The following is a 7,252-nucleotide window of genomic DNA, read 5'->3' on the forward strand; positions in this document are numbered from 1 at the left end:
AAGGATTATTAAAGGAGGATTTAACAAAAGCTCTCGGATGGGCAATGTTGGAAAAATTATGTTATTCATTAGTAGAGGGAAAGGACCCTAGAAATGAAAGTCAAATAGAGTTGAGGAATAAAGGAAAAGGGAAGATGAGAAAGGAGGGGAGAAGGAAGCAATTTAATGCAATTAGGAGATATGCTACAAAGAAAGCTAAGTATAAATTCTATCAACAATTATTTGATAAGGATAGAAGAAGATTGACTCGCATTATAATGGGAGAGCCAGATAAGGCTAAGTGTGCTATCCCTATGAAAGAAATTGAGGAATACTATGTAAATATTTTGGGAACAATTGGACATGGTAATATGATAGGGTGGCCATCATCCACAGAGAATGCGGATAATGATATATTAATGAGTCCGATCTCTGTGGATGAGATTAGAATAGCTTTAAGAGAAATAAGAAAAGATAGTGCTCCTGGCCCAGATAAAGTAAAAGTGAGCAATTTGTGGGATATTTTTAATTTAGACTCCTTAATACTTACAAAAATTTTTAATATATGGTTTCTAAATAGACAGGTACCAGATGAATTTAAGAAAAATAGAACGATTTTAATACCAAAGACACAAGATGAGGAGGAAATGAAGAACTTAACATCTTGGAGACCATTGACAATTGGGTCAGTTTGGATTAGAATCTATACCAAAATATTAGCAAAAAGACTGGTGGAAACAGTTAAGATATGTAGTAGACAAAAAGGGTTTATATCAGCCCCTGGGTGTGAGGAAAATATTGCTATATTAGATAATTTGATTAAAGGGGCTAAAAGAAATGGGAATGAAATTGCAATAGTGTTCGTAGATCTGGCTAAAGCATTTGATTCTGTGGGACATGGACATATAATAGCCGGGTTGAGAAGATTTGGTATAGATGAACATTTTATAGATATTATTAGGGACCTTTATGATAATTGCACAACTAGGGTATGGGTGGGTGATGAAGCTACTGAGTCTATTTTAATTAGGAGGGGGGTCAAGCAGGGTGACCCGTTGTCCCCAATTTTGTTTAATATTGCTATGGATCCCCTTTTAACTAGATTAGAAGTAGAAGGAAGTGGTTTTTATGTTAAGGGTAATAGTGTCACGTCATTGGCTTTTGCCGATGATGTGGCAATTTTAAGTAGCTCATATAAAGGAATGATCAAAAATTTGGGTATCTTAGAGGAGTTTTGTAAAAATACTAATCTCTCTGTTAATGTGAAGAAAACGAAAGGCTTTCATATTTTAACTAAACATAAAACCTATGTAGTTAATCCTAAGGATAATTGGCAGATAGGGTCAGAGGAGATTGAATATGTTCAACCAGGGGATTTTGAAAAATATTTAGGGGCTAGAATAGATCCCTGGATAGGTGTAGGGGGACCGGTACTTAAAGAAAAATTGAAAGATTGGAGTGAGAATTTAATTAAGGCCCCATTAAAACCGGCCCAAAAATATTAATTTTACAGACATACATTTTACCGAAGCTATTTTATAATCTTCTTTTAATAGAACCCCCTTTTAATCTTTTAGACGATCTTGATGTGTTAGTTAGAAAAATAGTTAAAGAGATTTTACATTTACCTCAGTGTACCACAGATGGGATATTTTATTCTAGAGGTAGGGATGGTGGTTTAGCTCTCACTAAGTTTAGTGTGCAAATCCCAAATATGTTAATTCGTAAATGGAGGAGACATATTGTCTCGAGAGATGATTGGATGGACCTATCTTATCTATATGCAGGAGAAAATCTTGTGGATAAAATATTGTCATTTAGTGCAGTAACATCTCATCCCAAGAAATGGAGGGAAGAGGAATTTTTAAGATGGTCGGAACTGAGATGTCAGGGAATAGGGATAAAATATTTTAAAAATGATTTAATTAGTAATTCGATTTTTAGAAACTCTAGTAAAGTTAAATCATCAGCGTATATCGCAGCATTGCAGCTTAGGGCAAATATTTATCCTACTAGGGAGACATTAGCAAGAGGAAGAGGAGGTGTGAATGCTCTTTGTAGATGGTGCGGTAAAGTGCGGGAGACTGTTCCCCATATCTCAGGACAATGTTATAAGACTAAGAATGCTAGGATAAAAAGGCATAATAGAGTAGTGGCTGCAGTTGTAGATAAGGTTGGTAAATTAGGGTGGAAGACAATGATAGAGCCCCATTTGAGAAATAGTAAGGGTGAGTTAAGAAAGCCAGATATTATATTTATAAAAGGAGATACAGCAGTGGTGGTTGATGTTACAGTGCGATGGGAGGATAATGCCGGAAGTTTGGAACAAGCCCACAGTGAAAAGGTGGCTTATTATCTTGAGTTAGAGGAAGAAATTAAAAACTTAACGGGAGGTAAAAATATCCACTTCTTTGGTTTTGTGCTTGGGGCGCGTGGCAAGTGGAGTGAAGGTAATAATGATTTGTTACAATTATTGGGAATGGACAGAAGTAAAAATTTTAAGGAGAGTATATGTAGACTTGTTTTATATTCCACTATTGGTATGATGGCTATATTCAGTGACAGGTAAAGATCCCGGAGTTTCCATTCCGTGTATCTTGCCAAAACTAAATTTTAGCTATTTTGGTTTCCATGCTCTAAATTTTCAAATTTTTAATATTGTTTTGAACATTAACATATTTAGTGTTATTTAATATCTGCCCTTCAATAGAATGGTTTTAACTATATAATAAATACTTATTAATGGATGAAATTCCAATTTAAATTATTAGTTTATTTTTTTTTTTTAACTACTGGATGTGGATGCGGACTGGCCGCGTATAGTAACCAGGAAAGGGCAGGTAGTCATGCCTGTACATAAATAGGGGGTGGGGTTCTGGAGGGCAGTTAGGAGCAGGGGTCCCAGGAGGGGGCAGTCAGGGGACAGGGAGCAGAGGGGTTTAGATGGGTCAGGAGTTCTGGGGGGGGGCTGTCAGGGGGTGGGGGTGTGGATAAGGGTTGGGGCAGTCAGGGGACAGGTAGGGGGTAGGGTCCTAGGGGGCCAGTTAGGATGTGGGGAAGGTCTCAGGAGGAGGCAGTCAGGGGACAAGAGGCAGGGAGGCTTAGGGAGGGGGTGGAGTCCTGGGGGGCAGTCAGGGGACAAGGAGTGGGGGGGAGGGTTGAGGGTTCTGAGGGGGCAGGAAGTGGGAGAGAGTGGAAGGGGCAGGGGCGGGGCTAGGACAGGACAGGGGCGGGGCTAGGACAGGGGCGGGGCTAGGGCGGGGCTCCTCCCGTCCTCTTTTTTGATTGTTGAAATATGGTAACCCTAGTGTTGGGAGGTCTTGTCAAAGGCTTTAACAGAACCAGCAACCATTGCCACACTAATGTATTAAAATGACTTTTAATAATCCTCATCTATGCCTTTCTACAACAAATGTGTCAGTTGTCTCCACTGGGAGCTCTAGTTTTACAAGGAAGAACACAGTCATACATCACCACAAACTGTATCTTACAAAATCAGCTACTGTGGCTGTTCTTGCATGCTATCCAGTGGTGTACTCCAAAGACACAAATAGCAGAATCAAGCACTGACTTCAATGTAGCCTGGCTCAGTGCAGGAAATATATTGGGATTGTGGTAGTTTGGAAAATATTCCCTCCTGATAATCAGAAGGATCTTCTGAAGTAGAATCTAAAACCTACATTGAAAAGAATGATTAACATTATTTTGGGATTGGAATATGTATAATGCTTTGGAATAAAATTGTTTCAGCTGCTTCAACTGTACTTCCTAAGCTTATGTGAAGTTCCCTGTAGATTGCTTCCAAAAGAGTCAGTCTTTTTTTCCCTCTGATATTTTGCTGCCTCCTGAACTTAGTGCATCAGATTTATTGTGTGCAGAGGTTCCCTTCACACATTTCATTATGGGTGTTGCCTTTCTCTGCAGCAGCCTCTGTTTATAACTTAGCAGTTTGCCCAACTCTCTTTGCATTCCTAGGACTTACAACTCACTGCAATATTAGTTCTTGTTGCCAGGGCACTTTGTAAAACACTTGACTCTATTTTAATGCACATCTATTTTTGGAGCAGTGCAATGAACAGGCTTTCTTCTTGATAGTTTATTTTGCTGAGACATTTATTTGGAAGATGTTAGTCCTGCAAGGGTTTTCACAGCTGCCCCGTTTGTTCATTCAACAACTTGTAATAGACCAAATATGGCCAAGACCAGATGCTCACTGCTGAAATGTGAGCTAATCTTATACTACTACAAAAAGGGGTCTACTGATAGCATTGCTTTAAACTTGCAGAGTCTGATTCTCCTTTACCTTGAACTTGGTGTAGTGAGATCAAATTGGCTGTAAAACATGACCTCTTGGAGGGAGTGGAGAATTCTGACTCAGAAGCATTTTACATCCACTTTGTATACATAGGGATGTTATCACTTCAGGTCTAGCCCAGCAGAGGCAACACAGTACACAGTCAAGCTCATACAGTGTACTAATATCCCACTTTCTATAGCATCAGATCTTTCCTGCTCAAGTGGATACTGTGAGGTCTGAAATGGAGCTGGCCCTAACTCTCTGGGTAGAGCCTTTTGGTAGGGTTACCATATCTGAACTTTCAAAAAAGAGGGCACTCCATTGGGGGGTAGCCCCACCCCCTAGCCACTCCCTCCCACTTCCCGCCCCCTGATAGCCCCCCCAGAACCCCTGACCCATCTAACCCTCCCTGTCCCTGACTGTCCCAACCCCTCTCCACACCCCTGCCCCCTTGACAGCCCCCCCCGAACTCCCGACCCATCCAACCCCCCCGCTCCCTATCCCCTGACTGCCCCCCTTCTCCAACTCCCCAGCCCCCTTACCATGCCACTCGGCTTAGAGCAGGTGTCTGGCTCTGCGCCCCAAGATGAGCCCTGCCCTGCACTGCTGAGTGGCGTGCTGAGGCTGTGGGGGAGGGAGGAAGCGTGGGAGGGGCTCTGGCCACCGCTGCCAGCCCCACTGCCGCGTTCCCTCACAGGCGCACAGCCCAGCACTGCCGGGCAGCGTGCTAAGGCTGCAGGGGATGGGGGGAGCCGGGAAGGGGATTTGGCTGCTGAGACCCCAATGCGAGCGGCGCTCGGCCGGCCTGTCAGCCGCTTTTCCGTCGATGAATAGCCAACCGGGGGGAAATCCTGGACATTTTTAGATTTTTAGAAATCCCCCCCAGACGGCTATTTAAAGAATGAAAAGCCGGACATGCCCGGGGGAACCCGGACGTATAGTAGCCCTACCTTTTGGAGCAGAAAGTCCTAGCGTGTCTGGTCTCTGCAGCATGTATGTAGTTAGTTAACCAGCACGGTGTTGCTCAGGGGTGCAATGAGGGCCTCGGAGTGTGGAGAGACACAGATGTCCCAATCCCACCTCCACCACAGTTGGAAATTTGGCCTGGCCGCCCCGCTCTGTAATGGAGAAGTGACAGGGCCAAATTAGAGTGGCACAAAAACCCCATATGCCTGCTTCCTCCTTCTCCCCCTACCATCTAGGCAGTCCACTGTCCTTGGACATTGGGAATCCTCTGTGCCCAGGAGGGTAGGAAGATTGGATCCAGGCTTTTGTGCTTCCTGAGGAAGTAGAGACACAGAAAGACGATGGGGTCTGGGGCTCCCAGAACTACCTGGCCCATGGGTGGGGATGGTACTCTTAGCCTGACATCCTCTCCAGGTCAGAGCTCAGGGTTGGATGCAGGAGAAGGAGAGTGGGATAGGAGGGAAGTGTGTGGAGAGGGGAGAATGCAGGGCTGGGTGCTGAGACAGCATGAAAGAGCTCAGGAGTGGGTATGGGGGAGGCAGCAGGAGAGACCTTGTGGGTGGGTGGGTGGGTGAGTGAGTGCAGGGGCAGGGAGGGGATGGAGTGTGTGGAGCTGAGTGCAGGAGGAGACTGCGGGGGAGAGAGCTTGGGACTGGGTGCAGCGCAGGGAAGAGAGAGCTGCAAAATGTGGTTGCACCCCTGGTGTCCTCATTTGTAGGCAGGGAACTCTCAAGGGTTAAAAATATGGTGCACAGAGTACGCTGCCAGTTGTGCTAGTCCGATGCATGTAAGAAAGGCCTCCCTAATGGGGACCTCTACCTCAGCTGTTACATGTTGAATTAAAGGGAGATTTCCTGTTAGGAATCTTATTAGGACTGCTGCCTGACCACCAGAAGGGCTTATGTTTAAGTCATAACTGAAGCTGGGTGCATATCACACAGCAAGACAAATCCCCCACAATAGGGACTACGGCTGACAAGTCTGCTGTGTCTGGCCTCCAGAAGGAATGCACCCCAGCCACAAGTACAAACGCATTGATCTCTTCATGGAACACCCCAAATCACTGGGGCCTAGATTCCCAAAAAATTTTAGGTGCCTAATGCCCTTTGAAATCGATGGGAGCTATGGGGCCTAAAGACCTTTTGAGGATCTGGGCCTGAATGTTCAAATATGAAGTAAAAATAGTATAACATTTACTACGAGTGGCAGCAGTAGGAGGTGATTTTAGTGGGGTTGCTGGTGGATGAAAGTACTAAGCACGAGAAGACTCCTCTAGTCTGTGACACTGGCATCCGCCACATGTGATGTAGCAGGCCACAATTTGCTATCTTCTCCCAGTCCTTCCTGCCACTAACTCTGTTCTACCCTCCTCTCCTCTGTACCTCACTCACTTGAAATAAACCAAGGGCAAATATTTAAAGATCTCATTTAAGTGGAAGACATCCTCCTTCCAACACCAACCTGCCTTTCCTACTGACACACTGTGCCTGCCCCACAGCATTCAGCCTTTCCTCTGAGGCTGAGAGGAGGCCCTGTGTCTGGTACTGCTCCCTCAGCTTCTTGCTTCAGGTGGATTGGCAGTGACAGCGGGGGAAAATTATAAGATGCAGACACTATGAAAACCTTTTAAAGAAAAAAACACTGGGATCTTTGCTACTCCTAAGACTAATTTTCCTCCATGAGAGAGTATGTGAGGAGGGGGAAAGGACTGGGTCAGTGGAGAAGGGCTACAAGCTCTAGTGGGTTTTTCCATGGAACAATTTATCCTAGATTACCTGACTGGAAAACTAAGATAGGCTAATTTATGGCCCTTGGAGCCATTGGTACACAAGTGGGGGAGAGTAGCCATAAAACTTGAGTGACCCCACTCAAGGGGAGGAGAGGCATTATTCTTGTTTGAGGCAGAGGCAAACATAGTGCTTCCAGAAGTGCTGGAATGAACCATTGTCAACATCAGAAGATATACTCTTTAGGTAAGGCTGTTCCCAAAGCTGGCCTCCAGGCAACAGC

This window comes from Trachemys scripta, chromosome 1, assembly GCF_013100865.1.
Source record: "Trachemys scripta elegans isolate TJP31775 chromosome 1, CAS_Tse_1.0, whole genome shotgun sequence".
NCBI classification, from domain to species: Eukaryota; Metazoa; Chordata; order Testudines; family Emydidae; genus Trachemys; species Trachemys scripta.